Source organism: Charadrius vociferus, unplaced genomic scaffold, assembly GCF_000708025.1.
Source record: "Charadrius vociferus isolate BGI_N301 unplaced genomic scaffold, ASM70802v2 scaffold156, whole genome shotgun sequence".
Classification (NCBI taxonomy): domain Eukaryota; kingdom Metazoa; phylum Chordata; class Aves; order Charadriiformes; family Charadriidae; genus Charadrius; species Charadrius vociferus.
Genome location: NW_009649042.1, coordinates 1908903 through 1932663, shown reverse-complemented (window position 1 = coordinate 1932663; position 23761 = coordinate 1908903). Strand labels below are relative to the sequence as shown.

The following is a 23761-nucleotide window of genomic DNA, read 5'->3' as shown; positions in this document are numbered from 1 at the left end:
AAACGAAACGCTGTCAAAGGGGCACAGGCAGATCTGCTCCCCCCTTTTTTTTTTGCGTGCGAGCCCTTGTTTATGGTCGGGCTGTTGATCACATAAAGTTGAGCCGCGCAAATTGCTGGTGGTGGGAGGCTGCTAATCTTTTCCTCTGGAAATAGTTCATTTCTTTTGTTTCAAAGGGGAGAAGATGGTGTGAGCAGGTAAAATAAGCGAGGCTTCAGCAATCCAGCTGAATTAACTCTGTAAGCCCTGAAGTGGTACCCCAGGGGCAAAACAATGACGGTTTTCAATCATTATTTTCTTTCAAGGACACATTTAGAGGCCTAATTATTGGCTTTTTCTTTTCTTTTCTTTCCTTTTTTTTTTTTTTTCCCTTTACTTTTCTCTTTCATGTTTTTTTCTTTGACCTTTTGAAGCTTTCTTAACTTTGGAGCTGGCAAAAGGAATTATGGGACAGTCTAGCTCTGTGCTTTGACTGAAGTCCTGACCTAAGAGGGCCGGGAACATGGATGTGCGTCGCGCTGCTTAAAGGATGCGGGCTGAGGCGGGGTAAGTCAGCAATCTGCTACGGATGCTGTTCTGCTGCAGTGATGTGGTCTCTAAGGGAACTTGGGCTGGATGCATGCTACGCTGCCTAGGCTTCCTCCAGCCCGCCGCCTCGCTGCTGCTCTTAAATGGAGGTTACAGCTGATCCATCAGCCACAGAGCTGCACGCATGCCCATCTCCTCAGCGTGCAGTGGTGGCAACTTATTAATTTCTGCCTTCGACTTCAGGCCCGTTGGTTTCCTGTCTGAAAGCATTATTACTTTTGTCCATGTGGCAAAATAATTAGCATACAGATGAGAAGGGATCCTGCCTCTGAGCCTCAGTCGCAGGAGAAGATGTGCAGTGGAAAGTTGATTGGATGAATGGAGAACAAATGGTGGGCGTTCAAAAGCATTAGGAGAGTTTTGTTGTCGTGGAGCAGGTTTGTCAGTTTTCTGGGTGAATCTCGTAAGATGGAAGGCAGGGTGGCTGGTGCCGAGACGACTGCTTGACAGACTGTGGCCTACTTGAAGGTGCACGTTTGGACTGCATGCATAGATAATTCATTTGGACTACTTTGTTTTGCAATTCTGCGGCTTTCCCTTTGCTATTCCCTCAAGGTAAATATGTGCTTTTATCACCGTTGTTGTTTGCAGGGCACTTTGCTGTTGTTCACAAAGTAACGGAAAGTTCAACTCTTTGGGCAGTTAACAAAAGAATAGCTGGGTTTTGTACTTCTCCCACCCCAGCTCCTCAACACATCCTCCTGTGTGTAGAGCTGGAGGAGGCTGAGCAGCTCAGGGCCCGATCCTGCTCTCCCTGAAGTCAACGGGGAGTTTGACATTGCTTCCAGTGAAAACGGGATCGAGCTCTCAGTGGCTGTTGTTTTAATAAGGGCTGCTGGAAATGTCAGATTTCGGCTTCCTATTTTCTAGAACAATGTGGGCAGACCTGTAAAATTAGCAACTACTGTTTCAATGAAAGCCCAGATGTGATTAGTTTTGATTGGTGTGGTATGCATTTTCTTGGCTGAAAGGAAGAAAATGCTTATTTAACACGAACTCACTTGTAATGCTGAAAACTGAAGTTATTGACAAATTACTAGTGATTCTCTCGGCTCCAAAGATCTCCATTATGTATATGTCCTTATAAAGGCTTCTTTATTAAAAGGAGAAAACAAAAGAAGAAAATAAAAAAAAAGGTACCTTTGAATTGCATATTTTTTTGCTAGATAATAACACTGAGTCAGACTGGAATCCCACTTCTCGAACACAGCATCCATTGATAGGCATTTCTTATATAATTCTGATGCTGTGTATAAAATGTGGGGGGCTTTACCATTTAGTTACATTTACTTTTTTTTCATGTAGTCATTTAGGAGTATTTTTATTCGGTTTTGATGATTCTTAATCTCCTTAAAAATGATGATTTTCATTTTAACTGACCTAATTTTGAAACTGCAGTTAAGGTTGGGGTTAAGTAGAAATTATTATCCTTTAATTGTCTTTACATAGTTCTTGTGACTATTGTAGAACAGTTTAATGAATGATTTGCTTTAATTTGAGAGATGTGAGGGTTTTGTTACCTTTAATTATGTTGTTTTGGAGAACGACAGCATACAGTTCGAATGATATTTAGTTTTTACCTCTCTCTTTTTTTTTAAATTGTCATTTCAGTTTTGTGTGATAGTTGGTTTTAAAAAATCACCAAACAAATAAAAGTCTTTGTCATGTCACTCTGCAAACAAACAAACAAACAAAAAATTGGAACAGACTGTTAACCCTTAGTAGGCAGTTAGCAGGTACTCCTGGTGATTTATCAAGGTTCTTCAAGTTTGGAATGATAAGGTTAAACTTAGTGGTGTAGTCTGGTGTATATATATGTTTATACTTGTTTGCTATATGACACATTTGAATACAATTGAGATGGCAACATAACACTCCTAATGTTAGAAATGCAGAGTGATGCAAGACTGTATGCAATAAAACAGGATTTTTCATTGGGAAAAAAAAGTAATGATTATATTTTTTAAGAAAATATATTGATTTATCAAGTGAAACAAAGAGAAGAGTAAATGATTACAATGAGTAAATGCAGAATTCGGTACATTGTAAACTAATCTAAAGACTAAATTTTGTATGCATTTTACAGCCTGAACTTTCTGGAGAGTGAATGTGTGTGTCCCCCCTCCATTATTTTAACCAACAAGAGCAATAGTTAATTACTAAACATTTGCTGTGGTTTCTTTGTTTTAGGTTTAAATACCCAGTTATATGCCCACATTTTCAATTTTATCGTAGTAGTTCTTAGTTCATAGTATGACTTTGTTGTTTTACTCTACAATCTTGTATCTTACATATTATAGAATTGAGCAACTGTGTGTTTGGAGACAAAGACAATTAAGAAAGAAGAGGAGCTACTTCATTGTATTCAGAGGTGTATTATTTTTCCAGATTTACTAAGAACCATTTTTGAGAGTCTCTTTTTTTTTTTTGTTCTTCTCTATTTTGTTTAAATTTTGTGTTGAGGAGATGAATAAGGTATGCAAAGGAGTATTTTGATTACATATACATACGTGCATACACATATGCGGCAATTTATTAGCTAGGCATCGAAACTTTGCTATGTGAATGGCAAAAAAGGTACTATTTTGAAAACTGTTCTTCTGCACCAGTTAGGCTTTTATGTGGACTCCAAAAGAATGAAAATATAATCCCCATCCATCAGCATTTTGACAGGAGATCAGCATGTGCGTTTCTTTTTAAGTGCATTGCACAAGCACATTTATAAAACAAAGTTCTCCGTGTTAGAACCTGTTTCTTTATCAACTCTGAGCGCAGTCATTGTTTTGTTGAGAGATTCAGTGGTGGAAAAGTACTTTGTCATTAAATACATATCCAACACTGAATATCTTTATAGAAATACCGAATTTAATATCAATTTGCCTGAACTTGATGAATGTTTGCATTGTGTTGATCAACTTTCAATAAAGATGTCAAGTTCTTGATAGTGTAGTACAAGAAAACTTTATGGCTGTGGATTACTTACTGACCTTTTCTTTCTCATAATAGGAGTGATGAGAAATGCTAATGAGATTATCAGTGATGTTTTAAACAGAAGTGCAGCCAGATTTCTATAGGATGAAAATGGGTGCAGACCAAATAGCATCATCTTCTCCACATATCCTAGATTAAAAAGTCACAAGGACAGCAAATCAAAGCTTTTGTTGGCTGTTGACAAAGATTATCTCTTTAGAATCCTTCACAGTGTTTTGCTTTGATTAGAACCACTCTGCCTATTTAAGCCATAGAGGAAAAAGCAGCAAAATGTAATGAAACTGAAATGAAGGGGGAACGTCTTGTGTTGGGAGGGGGAGTAGGATGTGGAAACTGACAGACAAAAAACACAATAGGATTTTTTGATCCCTTAAAAAGGGATCATTCTTTTAGTCAGGAGAACAGCAAACATCATTATTAGATCGGATTTAAAATCTGATCTCAGATCAGATTGCAGTGTATATACTAGTTCAGTATGTTTGCACTGAAGCTGCAGATGTGGAACACAGTCACCAAGTAATGAAACTTGCCAGCTTGGTTGTGGAAATAACCAAGGCTGGAGGGCGCCACATAGAGATCCATCAAATCTGGTCTGGTATAGAACTGTGGTAGGTTGTAAACATTAAGAAATCAATGTTGCGTCTGCCAGTAGACCCTTTGATTTGCTGAAACTCTCACCAGCCTAATGGATTGGGGCAATTGGTTTCAGAAACCGGTTTCTTTCAGGATAAATTTTATGTATCTTGAGGGTCCGTTATAACCAAACTGATTATAGCTCTGCACCAGGCAAACTCATAAACATCTGTAAGATCACAAATTTTCAAACAAACCAGCACCAGGATCTATTATTTTGTAAAGTATTAGAAGTCTACATATCTCATACCTTATGTCAGCATGGCATTTTTTAATCAGGAAGTTGATTAAAAAGGTCATGATATACCATGGATGTGTGTAGACTTGGCATAACTTCATCTGTTTCAATCTGAATCTGGCAAGTGCTGTCCAGCACTAGGTGCAGTGATGAAGAGAATCAGTGCAAAGCAGATCTTTTTAAAAAATTATTTTCATGATAGGTTTGAAGAAGGCTGCTGTTTTGTTCTAATTTGCATGAGCCTGCTCCTAAGCCCAAAGGAAAGGCAGCAATGAGCTTTGGACCAGGCCTGTAGTATGTAGAGTGGTAGGCCAAAAATATTTGTTGTGTGGCTCCAGTAAAATCAAAAGAAAACATCTCACTTTCTCATGTTTTTGTAATTAATAAGACTGTTTACAGACAGAATGTAAAGGAGAGTATAGTAACCATTCAAAAGAGCCTTTAGGCTGCTCACTGAATGGCTTATTTTTTCCAGTCTCTCTGGTGTTATATTTCCACCCCCCACCCCTAACCCCCAAATAGAAATGATGATACTTACTCGAAAGATGTAATGCCACAATATTTATATTGCATATCATTAGCTTGCTTTATTTTTCTGAGGGAAATTCCCTTTTCTCCTCCTGTCTCTAGCCAATACTGGAGGATATTACCAAGGGAATAAAATTTTATGCCTAATTTTAGTGTTCCTCTGCCTAATGTAGTGTGAATAAGTACCATGTTACAGCATTTAACCTACTCTATCTTTGTCACTTCCTGCACAATTCTTTGGTTCAAATAAAATAGCCAAAATGCAGAAAGGTTTCTTATGAGGATAAGCTGTAGGGACTGCTTGTTCTTTCTTTTGGAATAGATGCTCTGGCATTCCTTCCAGTGCTGCATCAGGGCATTCTCTCGCGTAAGGAATACCCTTGAAAGGGGTTCCCCAGGCCTCTTGTGATATTGCGAGTCAGTGGCTCATCCCTTTATTACTTATCTCCTTCCCCAGAATTAGTTGTTAAATCAAATGTCTTAATTTTCTGAATTTCTGAGTAGCTTATGTCAGTTAAGGTTCTAAACAAGCCCTGCTGATTCGTTTTGGTAACGTTTCAGAGATACTAGCAATTTGTCTGTTGTCTGAAGAGGAAAAGGCCCATGTTTAAATCTGAAACTGTGTTTATAACAACTTTGCATACATCGTGGCTGTCGTGTCCCATGCATAAATATTCAGGATTGGTTTTGGGGTATATGCCTCTTTCGGGGAAGAAATAGAACTGTTATGTCATAGAAAATGCTAAGATTGAGGGCAGGACTTTTTATTTTCTGTGTGTCTTTATAGTGCTCTTGGTGTGTCTAAGACAAGTTGTTATGAATTCAGAATGGTATTTCTACAGTGTCTTGGTTATGCAGCGTAGTTTGGCTGCTTTAAAATTCTGCAAAAACAAGCTCCTTGGGCTTGGAGTTGACACTACAAAGTAATGCTTGTGTTTTTCAGCACATGCACACACAAAGTCCCCAGGTCTTGCTAGGAAACACCCAGAGTTTACGCAGGTCAAGTTAAACTGTCTTCACGCATAGAAAAAGTTGTCTGTTCCAGCAGTGGTAAGATGCCTGCACAGGTGGTATGTTACTTATTTACTAAGAGAAACAAACTTAAGAAGTTCATCAAGAATTTCATAATCCTCTGACCCTTTGGCTGTGAGCATTCTGCTCCCAATCTCGAACTCCAGTTTTCATCAAACTCCAGATTTCATCACTTCCAGTGATGAAAGAAACATTTTTCTCAACCTTTTAGAATAGTCTGCGTGTTTGGATCTACCTGAGCTTAAGGGTATTACTCTGTGTGGAATTACTGGACCTCTGTATTCCAGGAAAGTAGCATACTTCACTTCCCAAGGATAGTAGGCACAGGTCAGGCTGCAGCATTCTCACAAGAACTAAGGTGATTTTTGGACATTGCAAGTAAAAGATATAGAGGCTGTGATGGGAGGAATGAGTAACAATGTCATGGCAGGGAAAAAGAACAAAATGTTCAATTAATAGGAAGCTGCCAGTGAAAAAACAGGTCCTATTGACCAGTATACAGAATTTGATGCTAAAGAAGATTAGAACTCTATGACCATTGGATATATGACCTCAAAAAAGAGAAGAATAAGAACCTCAGAAATGGATATGGACAACAAGCTTGTTGAGAAGGGGCACACAGGAGTCAGGAGACATACTTGGATGGAAGACAGGAGTACTTCGTGAACCCAAAGAGCAGCTGGAAAAGCAAAGGAAGCTCAGGTAGGTTTATTTGCATATGCTACTTCTGCTCGTCTGTTTTTTCTTTTTTTTTTTTTTTTTTTTAACTTTCTCTCACAGAAAGAATCCTATCCCTTCTCTTCAGTTCTTCCATCCATCTCTTGGAATAATGTCTAGTTATAGGGGCCAGGGAACAACACTTCTATATGCACTGTCAATCATAAGTTAAAAAAAAAAAAAGACCACACCCAGTATTCATAAATGTGTGATAAATATACATAAATGTATGAGGGCATGTAGAATTTCTGTGATTAAATACCAGTTCCTTGCACGCAGGGGCAAAACCAATGGCATTGAACCACATACCTTACTATGCCATTAAAACAGATGGGAAACATAAGACTGTTTGCAAGCAGTCTTGTAATTGGTCGCCAAAATTGTTTTCTGTGAATACAATGTAGACATGTAGTATGAACCTTCATACATGCAGTCCATTGCTTTCTGAGAGGAAACCAAATTTAAAACATTTATTTTTTGTTCAAGGAAAGCGAGTAGAGACATTTTGTTGTTGGTTCAGAGAACCTGCTCACTGAATTAAACAATAGCAGCTGTGCATTTCCATTCGTGAATTTTCAGGTTGATCTTTGCATGAACATCCCCTTTTACCTTCAGGACACTGTCAGCATTTTTCAGCATGTTTTCTTTAAACTTCGAGAGTAAGTGTCTGGGAAGGCCTGTTATAATTCTCCATTTCCAGTGCGTTACTGCCTCAACTTCATCAGCTCTGGAGAAGTGTTTTTTGCAAAAAGGCTGGTAAGATGTGTCTGGATGGACTCCAGCTGCTCTGAAGAACCTTCTCAGGGGTCTCTGCACTTCATGAACAGGTCATTGCTAGTTCAGTCATAGTTACTGCCATGTTTTTAAAGCTGGTATGTGTGGTAGTCCATACGCTGTATGCCAGCTTTCCAAAAGTTGGTAGACTTAAAATAGGCGTCAACGGACTTTCTGAACTGCCCACCATGAGGCTGACCCATTTCATATTTTATGAGAAAAAATAGATGCGGGAAGAGATTTTTATTTATGACCTTTCTAATCTAACAATGCCTTTTCTGTTTTGTTGTTGCATATCAGTGACCTTGGCTGAGAAGGAGCAGATGATTAGAAGAAAGAAAAGAAAGAAAAGGGTAGATCTTTTCCATAGGTCGGTTTGGCCTTTGTGACACAACACACTGGAGAAAATGCACACTTGAATAGTTTACCTTGAAGACTGAGCATCCTGATTTCACAAATGCGGGCACTGCAAAGCAGTATGGAACAAAACACCCAGTCACTTCATTGCAGCAGCCACTGTGCTTCATAGACAGCTCTGCGGAGCCGGTCTCATCCCAAATACCTTCTTTCTTTGCCTCCTACTTGCCCAAGAGCCAGCACAGATTGCCAATGTTAATTGCAGCCAACTCCAGTGGAAAATAAGGGCATATGACAAGAGTGCACATATGTTAATGACTCATGCACCCTGCACTTCTTATTTGTGATTTTATATGTTGTTTGTTACGGTTAATAAATTTTTATTTTGTGAAAACTGTGATGTATTTGTTCTGTTTAAAAAAACTGATATGGAACACCCTTTTCCTATACCTGCACTTCCTGCGAAATTCAGTAAAATGTGGTTAAGTTAAAACACAATTTTTTAGCAGTCATACGTATAGCTTACTTAAAGAGCAGAACAAGCAGATTCGAAGCAGTGCTGCCAATAACACGTATCAGAGACTTCTGAGGGTTCCAGAAGTTGTATTCAGATTGACTCCTATAATTGCTCTTTTGTGTTCAGAATCACCAGTCTTTCTACTTTCACTGAAAGCATCTTCATTTTTGTTTTTAGAGGCGTTTTTCATTTACCAAATATGCATCAGAAGCCACTGAACAATTCCTATATCTTTGTTTCTGATGCAGGTAAATAATTTCAGGAATTAAGAAAGAAAAGATAGAGCAGCTTTTTGAGAATTACAGTTAATAAAGCAACTGTATCTTTATAAATATTGTGCTTTAGAGAACTCTATTGGAAAAGGATTCCTAAAAATGTGAACTTTACGTAGATTTCATAATTGCACAGAATTTAGTGAGCCCTTATCACTTCGCATAACTACTCAAAAGTCTTACTTGTGTTTATGTACTTAGAAGTTAAGAGAAGCGGAAATGGGATACCTTGCTTAGTAATTTTCTTGCTTTCCTATAATTTGCAAGAGTCACAGTTCTTACACCTTTATAATAATATTCACTATAGATTTTTCAACACCGAGTTGCTTACCGCTGGTAGCGTCAGGGTTTACAGGTTCCCAGAGCCAGTACCACCACTAGTTTCTGAGGGTATAAATGCTTTTGATTTTGAGGCATTTCCATTGAAAGGTTGGTATTAACTCAGCACACCATTACAGAAACTGGAATTACCATCTCCTGTATCTAAAAGCTTTGCTTCTGCTATTGACCATGCTAGATATGCACCATGATTGTTCCGAGGGCTAAATGTCATGAGTCTTACTGTGTTTAATCAGTTGGGGAATACTTGTACTTCATGACAAGTTTTATTTTCTGCCTCCATTATCTACTTCACCTCAATTTTCTTTCTTTCTTGAAAAATCTGCTGATAAAATTGAAGCTCGGCACATGCAGGGAAGCAGGTACTACCCTATAAAACAGACATAAGAACTCCACTGATTTGTTCCATATATGTTTCTAATGTTGTTGTAGATTGAGTATAGAAAAATGGAAGCATGAAAATGGGGAAACAAAGGAAGAAAAAAGTACAAAGAAAACAGGAGTTGGGGGAAGCGGAGTCTAAAGTCTTAAAATTCCTTTGGCAGAGTTCTGGGGTCCCATGGTGCATTGCCAGCTATTTACCCCCAAAGTGTCTGCAAATTACATTAACTGTCCATAATCCCAAAATGTTTCTGTCTAGTACAGTCATTTATGGAGAACACTGTATTTGTACGGGCCTTCTGAATACCTCTGTAGAGTTCAAGGAGCATCTGGATGATGCTCTTAGTCATATGATTTAGTTTTAGGTAGTCCTGGAAGGAGCAGGGGATTGGACTTGATCATCCTTATGGGTCCTTTCCAACTTGAGATATTCTGTAATTCTTTGAGTCTGTGATTCAAGATAGCATGAGTCCTAGACAAACTGCATTCCCAAGAGCTGTTGAGTGGCACAGCTGTTACCGGGAAAGGTTTCTACGCTAGGCTGGACTTTAAAATAATGAGCTATAGGAGAAATAGAGGCCTTTTCTTACTCATCTGCAGTATTTTGATGTAAGGATGCAAGTAAGTCAGGAGATCCCACCTGTAACTTGTTTTTGCATGAAGAGAAAAAAAATTGAGGACTGGAAACTGAGAAAGCAAAATCAGTATTTTTTCGGAAAAAAATATCGTTGGTACACATTATGACTTTTCATATATGAGAGTGACAGATTTCAGATCATAGCTTAACATTTTTAAAGAAGAAATTTTGACCTCACTGTTAACTGTAACCCTAAAATGACTAAAAATGTCTCAGTTAGTGTTCACACATACACTTAACTGTTATTTTTCTGCTGAAACATCAAAATGTTAGAGCCATGGTAACAGCAAAAAGAATTTGCCAGACAGCTATATTAGTACAAGGAGACAATACATTTGCATGGCTACGTTTACAGAGCCAGTGGCCTAATCCTGTTCCACTGAAGTCACTGAGAATTTCTTCAGGGGAAGAATGCGTCTTGTATTAGTTTCTAGGTTTTTCAGCTGTTAACTTACTTTTCCAGTATGGCTTTCAAAGCAATTCAATTTAAAACATAATTATTAACCCATGCTTTATCAATTGAATTCTCGATTGCTTTATCATTTTGCCCGAAGGTCTGAATATAAAATTTGAGTTTGGCGTGTCATTGCTGTAAGTAGTTTCTTGATCAACCATTACCTTGGTTGTGGTAAGCTTAAAAACAATCTTCCCCAGGAGGTATCACACCCGTTACATAAGCCAAGGAGCATCTTACTGTCCTCTCCAGAGGCAGGTTGCTGCACCTGTTTACAGGTAGCCTGAAACACTAATGGCCAAAACAGTATCAAATTGAAAGGCATAGGATATCTGTATTGATCCACTTTTCTCTTTACTAAGCAGGGTATAACTGATACCTTCGTAATCTGTGGTAAGATCCTGAGTGCTTCTGGAAAATAATCTTTTAAATATATTCAGCTGTTGCTTCTTTTCCTTCATCTTCCTTGAAGCTTTTTTGCTGCCTTGAACTGTGCACAGAGATTTTACTCACATAATTAAAAAAATCTGCATGCAAATGAAGAGCATACAACTGCTTTAAACTCTTAAATGCATTGTACAAGACAATAGATAAGTTTGAATGCGTTGCTGAAAATCTTGAGAACCAACTACATTATATATTAATAATTGCAGATGCTTGCCGGGAACATTGGGAGGAATCTTATGCTTTAGAAAACAAGATGTCTGTTTATAGACAGAACATAGCAGAATAAAATCCTGATTCTTGGATGACATACTCACCTGGGTACTCATATTGAACTTCATAGGTCTGTTCACCTGCTGCTCATAGGTTAAATTTAAATGCTTACAGAATTAGGGCCTAAGCATTTGTGTCAGATCAAGTTCACTACTTAAATGAAGTTTTGAGACAAAATAGACTGCATATTCACTAAAACTGGAGAACTTTTTGAGTTCTTATTATAAAAAACTATCAGGAGGACAATAATGGGGAAAAAATCACAATATTTCTCTTTTAGAACTAAATAGTTTGATTTTCTATTAGAAATGGCTTTTCTAGTACTTCCTTAACTTATGTCACAAAATAAACTACAATTAAATCCAAAATATTTTTGGTTAAATCAAATGATCCAGTTAAACTCATATGACTTTACTACTGGTTGATTTGCCAAACATCTCATTTTAGATTAACAAGAATAAGTTAACCTCATATGTAAAAATTTTTCTGGAGCTGAAATTGAAAAGATTTATGTGGTACTGTCTCCTACAAGTTTACCTACTTCAGTGGGACTGAGATCCGTGCGTCCCTAAATTCTGCCTAAGTGGCTATTTTTTCCAAGAGCTCAGCAGGCACTGCTTGAAAGGCCCATGTCTCTGGTTAGGAGATAGAAGAGGAGGAGGATTCACTCAACATTAGGCATCTGCATTTGAGCCTGCATGGTCAAAAAATTGTTTTCAACAAAATAACTGTAATCACTTGAGGTTCGTTTACAGTTGTAGAGATTCCTGGTTTGTCACTGTATGGCTGAGATACAGAAAATAAATTTGGATACACCTCATTGCTTGTGTAACATCGTGCAACTTCTTTTGTCTTGTGAATGCTTTTGTGAATTATAGATAGCTTTGCTGTACACTGCTTTGCAGTACACTGTTATCCTGATCCTTTTGCCCTTTTTGCCCTTTTTTAGATCTTAGTAACAGTCATCGTATCTTTTCTAATACAAAAGACATTTGGCAAATTGACAGTGTGGCATGAGAGCAGATCTGCAAGTGTTAGCACTAGCATTTCTAACCCAGGCTACTCACTAATTTTAGAGGCTTTTTTTAAAAAACTGTTACTATGGGCCAGCAAGGAAAAGAAAGTGAGGAAGGAAAATAAGAACAGGCTCCCCTTGATGGTGGTAAATAGTATGATGTTTTTTAGATCTGTGACAGATAATACTGCTTGAAGAGATTTTGGGTTAATGGTACTACCTGAGAAGTAATCTGAAAAAGAATAACAGGAGTAAAGGAGATGAGTCTTTACAAGCTTTTGCCTTGTGGACTGACTGGCAGGGTATGAGTCCATTCTCATTCCACTCAATGAGTTTTCTCTCTTTTCTGTCACCTACTTATTTGTCAATAAGCCAGTAAGAGTATGTCTCCATCAAAATGGTTAAGTATGGGTATAGGGTGTGCAAATATACCTGAGCTGGCTTTAGTCACTTCCTTTGTGCTGGAATAGCTGTAGAAGGTGCAAGGTGGTTGAGTAAATCAACAAAACAATGTTGGTTGTTTTTTTCTTAAAAAAATGGTAAGAGTCTGGAGCATGACATTTTATAAGGCTGGTAGACTTACCGGATAAGCAGTCCAGTTGGTTGAATAAAGCATAATGCATGTTTCCCTCTTGTCTGATTTGCAGGTAGGCTTTTTTGAGAGCAAGTTGATTATTAAGCATCTGGGATAGCATGTTATGATGAAGTGATATAAAACATTTGTGCCTAATATGGCTTAATGAAATGCTAAAACTCTGTATTCTGATCTAAGAATTAAAGAATTGTAGAAGTAATAGTGTTTTTTTAATGACAAAAATAAAACAATATTTGTGACAGCTAGTCCTTGTAGTTAACGGCTCATGCAAGAGCTTATTTTGATGTAGAGACTGTATTGTATATAATTTACAGCATCGTAGAAAAATTGGATTGGAAAGGATATCTGGAGGTCCAGTGCAATTCTCTTCTCAAAGGGGCTCAAATCAGGATAGAGCCATAATAAAGTCCAAAGTTCAGTCTACACAGTAGCGTGCAAGTATTGTGGAAGCACGTGAGAGACTGAGAAAAAAAAGAAGTGTATTTAAATTGGGTTCTCTAACTCTCTTTACATGTGATGATAGGGCATGCTGCTATAGCTATACTGACTTCACTGATATTGCCATGTACAGGTAATTTTATTTCTGGCATCTCCACATGTCACTGGGAATAGAAACGTCCCTAGAGCCAAGAGCCGGCTCTCCTGTTGGATCAGGTGGTGAAAGGGAATCCACAACATCTGCACAGGTCAGAAGGGTGGGAGGAGAATGCAAGCTGAAGGCCAGTGTCACTGAAAAATATCTTTTAAAAAACCTTCTACCTACTTTCTCTGTTCTGAAAAATCTTTTGGGAAAGGAAATTCTATTTTTAATCATAGAAACACATTTCTATTGCAGGTTAGAAAAGATACAGTAGGAATCAGTTCAGCACCAATGGGGAGATACAATGGTTGGACAAGTCCTTCCCATTTTAAGTTCTTTTATAGAGAAATTAAACTAAAAAGTGTGAAAAAAGATGTAATGTCCAGAGGAGTGGGACAAAGCAGGGAGCTGTGCACTTCAGTAAACACAACTTAGAAACAAAACTGGGGTAGGACGGGTCAGATTGTTCAGTTGTTTAATAGATCTTTATTTTGTATTAGGGAGTACATTGGTTTTAATATAGGTAGTGACACTGTGGAGTAGTGAAAGCAAGTAATTCTTGTGTTTCCATAACAAAACATCATGCTGCTCTGCCTCCTGCTTACCTTTATGCTAGTTGGTGTTGACCCTAAGCATTCTTGGATTCACGGATCAGAGATGACGCTGAGCTGCCTGATACAAAAATAAAATGGAAAAAAATAAGATGCTGTTTCCTCTGCTGTGCATAGGGCACAGATGGGTTCAGTTCACTTTAGAGAGACAAAAATCCCCACCTTGGACACAGCTAGGACGTTAAGGATCAAACGCTTTGTAGCACTAGTGTAAATTCAATGCATCCGGTGATTTTACTGCCTCTTTTGAGGTATCTCCAGGTATTGCTGCAAGAAGAATAACTTGGAAAGGACTGCAGGCCTGGCAGAATGTCGGGTGTGAACACAGAGTAGAGCTACAAATTTAATTACAAATGAAAAAATATAATTTATATTTTAAATTCAAAATCAAAATTTGGGATGTCCTTTTAAAGAGACAGAGCTTCTTTCACAAAAAGTTCTACTTTTTATAACAGGCCTTCAGGCACATTTCTAACTTCAAAATACTCTTAGGTTTGACATGATTTAGCAGTTTATAGAATCTTCACTCACCTCCCAGGTTTTGGTATTTTTTCACATGATATCACACATGCAGTGACATCTGTTTTGCACTCATAGTCAAAATGAGATTGTTCTCAGCAATGTCAAGAAGAGATAAAGGCAGAGTCATAGGGGATAGTGAGATGTGAAATCACTTGAAGCTGTATTTTAAGGCTCTATGACTGACAAAGCAGGTGTGCTTTTTCTACAGGGACCATCTTTTTCTTGTGTGTTTTTACAGCACTTAGCACAAGGTGTTCATTTTCATGACTTGGGCTACTAGCAAGAATAACATATGCATGTTAGACATCCTGTAGAGACAAGACTGCTATTTTACTGTGAGTCAAGGTCAGCGGTGGGTGAAGAACATGGTGCCGACTTACCTGGCTAACTTTTGGGAAGTACAACTCAAACCTTGTCTCTCACTGTGGATTTCAGGAAACAATTATGGGTCAGTGTTTTGAAAAAACAAACAACATAGTTACTCTTTGTGTTCTCCATATCAGTAACTACAAAGCAAAAACTGGCAGAGATTGGTTTGTGTATAGTTACAGATACTGTGTAGTCATCTTGTATATTGATGCCATACTGCTGAATTCTCCATCATCAGTCGTGTTTTACTTCAGTATGTTCAAGAGAAGAATCAGGCCCACTATTGGTAAAATAAGGTACATTATTATAATTGTCGGTGAGGCATAGTTCCTCAAATGCAGGTATGTAGGTGATCCTGTGCAGGGGATTGATTAAGCTGTTCCAAACCAGGACATCTTTTTGGTGTACAGTGTACCGCATAGTGAAGACTCAGTGTACTTTCATCACTCCAGACAATTTCAGTGGTAATCATCTTTGATTTTTGTAATGTATGGGTGCGGATCTCCGTGGCAGGCTGAAAATTCAGCAGAAGTGTTAGTTAATTATAAAATTCCTGAATATATGATTTTGCTAAAAATATTCTTGACATGAAAGTGTAGGAATATGTCAGTCTCTGTAGTTACAAGCTGCAGTTGTTATTCATTCTTGGAATGAGTGACACTGTTTGTTTCTTGTACCCTAGGAAAAACTATGTGGTTGCTCAGCTTTATAGATACGGGATAGAACAAAAAAAAAAGATTTTATCTTAAAAAGCAGAAAAAATACTTCTAGTAATGAGGTAATACAATCTGATATATTTGATCTTGCTTTGGGACAAAGTGATGGGCTTGGTGACCTTTTGAGGTCCTGTTTCCTGTGACTGCACAGCTGCAGAAGAAAACCAGAGAAACAGAAAAAAACTAGTTGTGATAATCTGGGACTATCATAATGGACAATTTTAGAAAGACACCTATCTTTCATTATTTTTTTGCACTGGCTAACGTATTTGGAAAATAGACAAACCTTTGAAAACCGAAGCTGCTCTTTGTTTCAGATTTGGAAGGTTCTCTTCTCTCTCACAAGTTAAAGGAAGCAGCTGTGGTCTGAAAGCATGAGAATTGAAAGCATAGTGCAGTGGTCCCCCTGAATCAATCTCCAAATAAATACTAGAGCTACTTACAGTTGTTTGGATCTCTTGGCTCTTTAATGTTTGTATTTTGGTAGTGCCTAGGCCATGAACCAAATTAGGACTTAGGGGGAGGTTCCTCAAATACGGTAAGTGTCCTCTTTCCTAGTTTGCGCTCAAGGGATGTGGGCTGGAACTGTGAGTTTGTGGGGACTGATCTTTAAGCAGGCCACTTCTTTGATCTTTAAGCAGGTCACTTTCAATTGCAGCAAAGGATGACAATTTTCTTACATCCAATGTTTGCGATGGGAATTTAGAGATCCAAAAGTGAAACATATCTCAGCACTTATACATATTTGCAGTAGTGGCATAGCTCATTGCCTGCTAGCCTGTTTTGATTACTGGTTGGGCCTCCACTGTACGTGTCCAAATGGCAAACTGTACACATTGTAGTCAGTATTTAAAGATTGATCTGTTATTCTTTAGACAAATAGAGAAGGCAAATAGTTTGAGCTGGTGAGGAGAAACAGAACACAAGATGGTAGTTGACCCTGTTGAGTATGTGAAAGAAACAAGAATTTCTGCAACAGGCAGGAGAGCTTCAGGACAAGTGAAGCGACTGTTACATGAGATAGCAGATCCTGTGGCCAAACTCTGATAGCAGGTAAACGTGTGTATTTACATTGGTGATTTAGTATAGTAGTCTATTAGTGACAAAAACTTTCCTGCATAGGGTTGCTGTGCTCATTATAAGCAATTCTGTGTCAAAATTGAACCAAAACTGAGTTGCCTTGGATGATAAAACTGCTGTCATGCTGCATATGTAAATACTGCATAACTCTTTTCCCCAGTTGTGCAATTTTTTTGATTTTGATTGGTTTCAGGAGGCTGATTGTCATTTTAAGACTGCAGCTGCTGCTGGGTAACAACGCAGGAAAAGGAAATCCTTGCATTTTTATTTCAGAGTACAAGTATTTGCATATTCATATTTAAATATTTCAGATAATCGCATTAGAAATAGAGAAATCCAACTATATTATTGGCTGTTATCAACCCTCTCCAATGACTGGTTCCTTTACTCAGACATCCAAAGCTGTGCCACCTAGAAAGCTCACCTATGCTTCTGGTGCTCTTCAACTGCTTCTGGCTTTAGCAATGTGGCAGATGAACCAGGGCAGGTAAACTGTAGGTGAAACTCTGGAAGTCACAGGCCGTTTTGCTATTGACTTTAATTCTACCAGGATTTCACTACCAGAGTCTAGCATCTTTTAAAGATTTTACTGACCAATTTATGATTATGACTCTGAAAAGAAAATGCCCACCAGTTTGCGTTAGGATTGCTGTGCAAGTTGTTCAGCTTCTGCAGCATTGGTATCAGATCCAAAGAATGTTGAAGACAGTGGAAGGACTCCCATTTCCATCTGGAAATTTTGGTAAATAAAACATAGAGGGCCCAATAAATTCTTAGGAGTTAGAATGATATTTACTCAATGGACCAAGGCGCTTACAGAACTAAATTAATTTTGTAACACTTTAATTAATGCTTTGAGATCTTTTATAAAATTTGGCAATATGAATCACAGAGGTGTCAATAATACATAGAGTACAGAAAAGTTTGTTCAATGTACTAAACTAGCTTGCAGACTTCGTTAGACATTTTTTCTTGCATATGCCCTTTTCTTTTTATGTACACGTGCACCCAGATCCTCCCTTCCCCATGTTCTCCTCTTCCTTTCTTTTTCTGATAGTATTGCATTTTTCCATGTTACAGGGTGGCTTAAAGATGTCTGTAATCCCGTTTTTGGTTCTTTGGGCCTGATTCAGTGGCCACTGGCTATGGGGAAGACCTCCAAGACCTATAAACAGGTCTTTCACACAGATGCGTTGGAAATATGTTATTATTTTCCATGTATCTCTTTTCCTTCCTCAGAACTACCATTTGCAAGTATTGATTGTGTTTCTATTCTGCAATAATGTTTGTTTGGAAACTGAAAATAACTGAATAAAAGACCACATGAACCCATAAAAAATGGGTCTTCTTTCTGCCCTATATAATGCAATAGCTGTTACTGAGCTGACATAAAGATAACTGAGGGCAAAATCTGGCCCTTCGAGTTTGTGTGATTGCTTTCCCATTAGCACTTTCTGCAGTGTGGGAGACAGACCGATCAGCAGAATCAGGGCTTCATCTTCCGAGAAGCACATTGTCCTTGAACCTCCTGGGGCTGGAGAAGATTCCAGGACAGCAGTCAGGTCATACTGGAGCTGAGAGTGGATGATGACTCTGCCCCAGCCCGTGCAAGGAGAGTTTTGGCATCTGCTTCTGATGAAACCCTTCCCCTTCTCCCCTGCTATGAGCAGAGATGTTGCTGTGGCAGATGCCTGAGGTCAAGGGGGACTGAAAATGTGTGAGAGAGGGCTACAGAAAATAAACCGCTTTTTAACAGTGAGTGATTTGTTTGGTTCCCATTAAAAAAAAGAAGTCCGCACCAGGAAGCCCAGTGCTTTGCCTTAGCGCAACAATGAGGATAACTACTGTAATTGGAACAAATGTCTGCACTTTTGTAATTAATTAATCATTAATTGCAGTGAAAATTTTATAGGTCACAAATTCCTTAAAGTTAAATCCTTCCATTATGTGAAACAGATATATCCAAGTCATATATCCTATCAGTTTGCTGTATTGATATTCACCATCAGTCAGTATTTTGAGAGGAAATGCACGTTAGTAGATCTCTCTTGGAAATGATTAGTGTTGGCTAGAACTAAGTATAGTGCAGGTGGGAGTGTGCAATCTCTCAAGCAGTACTGCTCATGCACCGTAGCGCTGGCAAGGCAGTTCCCCTACTATGCCACTGTTGAATAGCAGCTGTACTTCTGCTGCAAACTGAGTAGTGCTTCTGTGACAGAGATAAAGCCAAGGACTATAAGTAAGATCTTTACATTCATTTATGCTTTTTATCTTAAACTGGACAGGGACCAAATGCTCAGAGGTGAAACACCAATGCATTAAAATGCTGCACCACATAGATTTCAAAGCCTGCAAGAACACGCTCTTGCACCTCAATATGAAGTTCTCTGCTCTCAGACATGCGGAACTAAAGCTTGATTTAAAAAAAGTGGTGAAGAGGGAGGTAACAGTCGACTCTCATAGCAAAGGGCAGCTCTGAATGCAAAGTAATTTCAGATCTGAAAGCAGTGCTACTAGTAGGACTACTTTGGGAAGTCCAAATTCTAAATCTTTGCACAGACCTGTATTCTCACAGAAATCTTCCCATAAGTCTTAGGTAGGATTGTAAGAACATAGTCCAGAGCAGACTTCTTCAATGTCGTTTTTTAGCATGTCTCTGAGGATTCTGGTTCTTGTGTGTTTTCCACCAAGGGCCCAGCAAAGGCTATTAGACTTGGCAGGAGGCCACAAGAGGCTCAATGAATATTTTATTCAGTATAATCCTGCGTTGGGTAGAATTTGGCAGTCTTATAGTGAGAGGCTGCTGGCTTTAGTTGTCTTGCAAAGTCTCTTCTTGTCTCATTGGTTCCTTTCTTTCACTGAGTGTAAAAGCTGTAGTTTGGTACTGTCTGATGGTGACAGAATTCCCTTAATTATCTCCAAGACCGTCATTCAGCCAAAGGCATTAATTCTTCATTCTTGTGGGATGGTAAAATCTGTGCTTTGTTCACTGTTGTCCCCCAGTGATACCCATCTGACACAGTTGGAAAACAAATTTCCCTGTTTTCAAGGGGAAGAGGAAGGGTTATGGCTGGTTATCCAAAGGATACGCCATCTCTAAACTTTGTTTCCAGGAATGCTTGATTCCAAGTGCAGATCTTCACTTGCATTCTTTATACCTGAAGGAGAAATTACCCACAAATCTTCAACCATTTGCTATAGCGCAGAGATTTTAAGACAAGAAGAAGACTGTGACATCCTAGATCTGGTCTCCTGTGTAGTACATAACATAGATCCTCACTTAATATTTTAGGCTTTGAGCCCAACAAGTTCCAGCTGGGTACTTTTCACTGGCTTTCCTGAGTTGTCATGTTCTACTGAAGATGCAAGATATTATGAAATGGATATCTAATGGACATCCGCTGGATAAATGGTTGCATTTAATTTAATAACTCAGTATTTATGTTGTGCTTAGTCTTTTACATGACCTGTTTATACTTCTTGGAGCAGAATACATACATGAGTCTATCTTTGCAATGACTTTGTCACTTTGAATGCTGTGGTAAGTTTTGCTGGTTTCTATGGCCTCTTATCAACTAGGTGGTGATTTTCTGTAGAGTGATCTGGGGCAATTCACCTTTCTCCACTACCCATCTGAATGCATCAAACTGTTTGTCTTCCTTGGAAGGAGAAAAGATGTATTAGTAGGATGAGATGCCAATTACTATATTACTCAAATGTCAAGGTCTTTCAAGGTCTTTTTTTTTTTCTTTTTAAGTGATAAACATCAGTATGAATGCTGATGCAATGTGAGTAGGTGAGTGAGGTAACCATTTAGCTCGCAATGTATCAGATGAGCAGGATCACATGCAGAACTCCAGGCAGTAGCAATTAGGATACTACAGGCCTCTTATTTTTCCTCTTCCTTCTCTGTTGAGTAGATTTGAAGCTGGGCCTGATCTTTATCATTTTAACAGCAAGATAACTTTGTACTGGAAACAGATCCTTCTGCTTCTTTTTGGTATTCCTCAGTGTTTTCAAAGAAAGAGAAGTGTCCAAACAGTTCAACTGCCAGTGAAGGAGCCATCAGAGGAAATTTTCCGGACTTTTTTTACAGACTGCATTATTCCTATGTGTGTTCTTCATTCCTCTGTCAACTATGAGGTTATGCAGGTAGTTCACCTACTTCACTGAGGACTCGGCCTGTTCAGTAAGGAATGAATTACCTTAATTTAGATTTGTTGTAAAATAAAACTTCACATTCATGTATTACAGTGGATCAAGTTAACTTCTTATTCCAGAACAAGACCTGCACTGAAGGTGGAGGATTCTAGATACAGTACTGATAAAGTTATCTCTTAATATCTGTCTATAGACTAAAGAAAAAAACATTATGTTTTCATGGCAATTTAATTTGGAGGACAATTTCTGGGCATGGCAAAATTCTTCAGAGTATTTTTAAAATATTAGCAGATACTTTATATTATGTATCATGTAGCCAAAATGATGCACCTCACTCTTGCATCTCATTTAAAATACACTGATCTGAAATTAGTAACTTCCTAAGTATTTCTGGTCAAGGCCTGGTTACATTTCTTTGTTACAGACTAAATACAACACCAAGAATGATACTCAAACTATTGAAAGGAAGAGGAGGCAAGGGATGGAACACCTCTCCTATGAGGACAGACTGAGAGAGTTGGGGTTGTTCAGCCTGGAGAAGAGGAGGCTCCCCAGAGACCTTATTGTGGCCTTTCAGTACCTAAAGGGGGCCCACAGGAAAGATGGGGACAAACTTTTTAGCAGGGCCTGTTGCAATAGGACAAGGGGTAATGGTTTTAAACTAAAAGAGAGTAGATTTAGACTAGATATGAGAAATAAATGTTTTATGATGAGGGTGTTGAGACACTGGAACAGGTTTCCCAGAGAGGTGATAGGTGCCCCATCCCTGGAAACATTCAAGGTCAGGTTGGACAGGGCTCTGAGCAACCTGACGTAGTTGAAGATGTCCCTGCTCATTGCAGGGGGGGTTGGACTGGATGGCCTTTGAAGGTCCCTTCCCACCCAAACTATTCTATGATTCTCTGATACGTGCTTGATCTGGTATGTTTTAATGTTTGTGCCAGCTTCTTACGTGGTTATAAATAACCATGGTTAGAAGTAACCATTTTCTTGATAAAAAGTTCAAAGCAGTTTAGTAATTAGTGCAGAGAACGTGTTACTGCTACAGGAGGAGCAGAATCACCTGATGTCATAGTGACCACAAAGCAAAGTGCACTTGAATCTAATCAAATGCAGGTTAACCCATCTATATAGAAAGACAATTTGTGCAGGATTGGAGACTGCTTAGGAGGGGAGCAGCTGAATCATGGAGTCATAGAATGGTTAGAGTTGGAAGGGACCTTAGAGATCATCTAGTTCAAACCCACCTGCCATGGGCAGGGACTCCAGAAAGAAAGAAGTCATTAAATGATAATTTCAGAATATAATCTCTGGCTAGTGTGTATGTACATATATGTGCTGTGACTTGTGTGAAATGTGAAAGATAATAATGAACTAGTGTGTAGAACGGTGAACCTAAATTTTTTTGTTCATGTTATTCTTGGATCAGACTCGGATGTCAGCATTATGTCTCGTGTTCAAGTTACTGTAACTCTGCAATATCATGCTTCCGGACTTAGTGCAATTAGCTTGCCCTTTGTATGTTATTGTTGTTTGGTTAAGACAAATGTTTTCTGAAATATCCCTGAGATATCCGTGATTGGGCAGAGTTAAAGACAAGATGCTGAACAGGACAGAGCAATGTTCTAAAGTAATACACGTTTTTTTCTTTCTAAGAGGCCAGGCCATCGTACATTGTCACAGTCTCAAGGTCTAATTGAATGCCAAGTAAGTGATCAGAGAGGAATTTTCCCAGTGTCATTAACAGAGTCTTCTGTGGTGGAGGTTTGGAGGATTTCTCTGGAGTATGGGGCTTATTTCACTTGCTGAATCATCTTGGTGTGTTCTGGCTGAACAGTTTCTTGCCATTTCTGAAGGCATTGCTCATTTGTGGTAAAGGTCTACCCTTTACATTTTCCTGTGACACAAAGTAGTTTAGAAGGTTGAAATACCATCATCTATCTGGTATCATTGAGGGCACAGTGAGAAGCCTGACCTTAGACTACATGATGTAACAGTTATTTTGGGTTATAATGTTATTGAAACTTTTTGGCAGCTCAGATGCTAATAATGTACAGTTCCTTGCTTTGCCCAGCACTTTTGTTTTGGTTCATTGGGCGTACTGGAAAGACCTTGTTTAGTTCTTTAGCTTTAGTTCCTTTTCACAAAAACATTGAACTTCACATTCATGCATACAAACATGCAGTCAATAAAGGAAGAAATGCCCATGCAGATATTGAAGAAGTTGCCTCTGATGAACAGAAAATTTATGTAGTTACTTGATTATTTTGTAGTATTGTTATAAATAAGATTGTCATAAAAAGAAAAGTTTGTGTTAAACTTACTAAAGATAAGCAGTATTGGTAGAAAACAAAAATCTACAGTGAATGTGAATGTTTACATGCATTTTGGTGTCTGGCAGCAGGTCGCTGGGGTGGTAACGTAGTAGGAGACCACAGGGAGTTCTGAGTTCTAAGGGAACTGGGAGGGAGGAATGTTCCTGGAGCAGGTGTAGAGTGCACCGAGGGAATTCCACCTCTTGGATATAGATGATAGGGCAGACAGTGGCCTCTAGAGGACGTTTCTGGGTACAAGAGATCATTCTCCCTGGTACTGAGAGGCCAGAGAGGGAATACACCAATGCTATTTCGTATCTTCTTTTAAGTGACCTGAGTAGATTTGGCAAAGCGGTTGAGGAAGAGCAGAGAGTTTAGAGACTGGCAGACAGACAGTAGAGGACATGACCACAAGTGAACAGTAATCATTTGGAAGAGCAGTGATCCATGATTTACGTGGAAAGGGACTGTAAAGAGAATAGTAACTAATTGTAAGTTTGGGGTTGAGGCAGTCTAAAGCAGCAATGAATTAACCTACACTATGTCAAATAAAAAATATACCATTGCGTTAAGTTAATTTTCAGGACATACAGAGTTTAGCCTCTGATAACTGGTATCTTCA

The 23761-nt window shown here is 38.6% G+C and overlaps 1 protein-coding gene across 1 annotated transcript in view; it reads left to right on the top strand.

Moving 5' to 3' along the window:
• Nucleotides 1–617: 617 nt before the first annotated feature.
• Nucleotides 618–23761, top strand: part of MYT1L (myelin transcription factor 1-like) — a 314263-nt gene continuing 291119 nt past the window's right edge. The window contains exon 1 of the mRNA XM_009887921.1: nt 618–1143. The gene's annotated coding sequence lies outside the window, so the exon portion shown is untranslated. The remainder of the gene's footprint in view (nt 1144–23761) is intronic.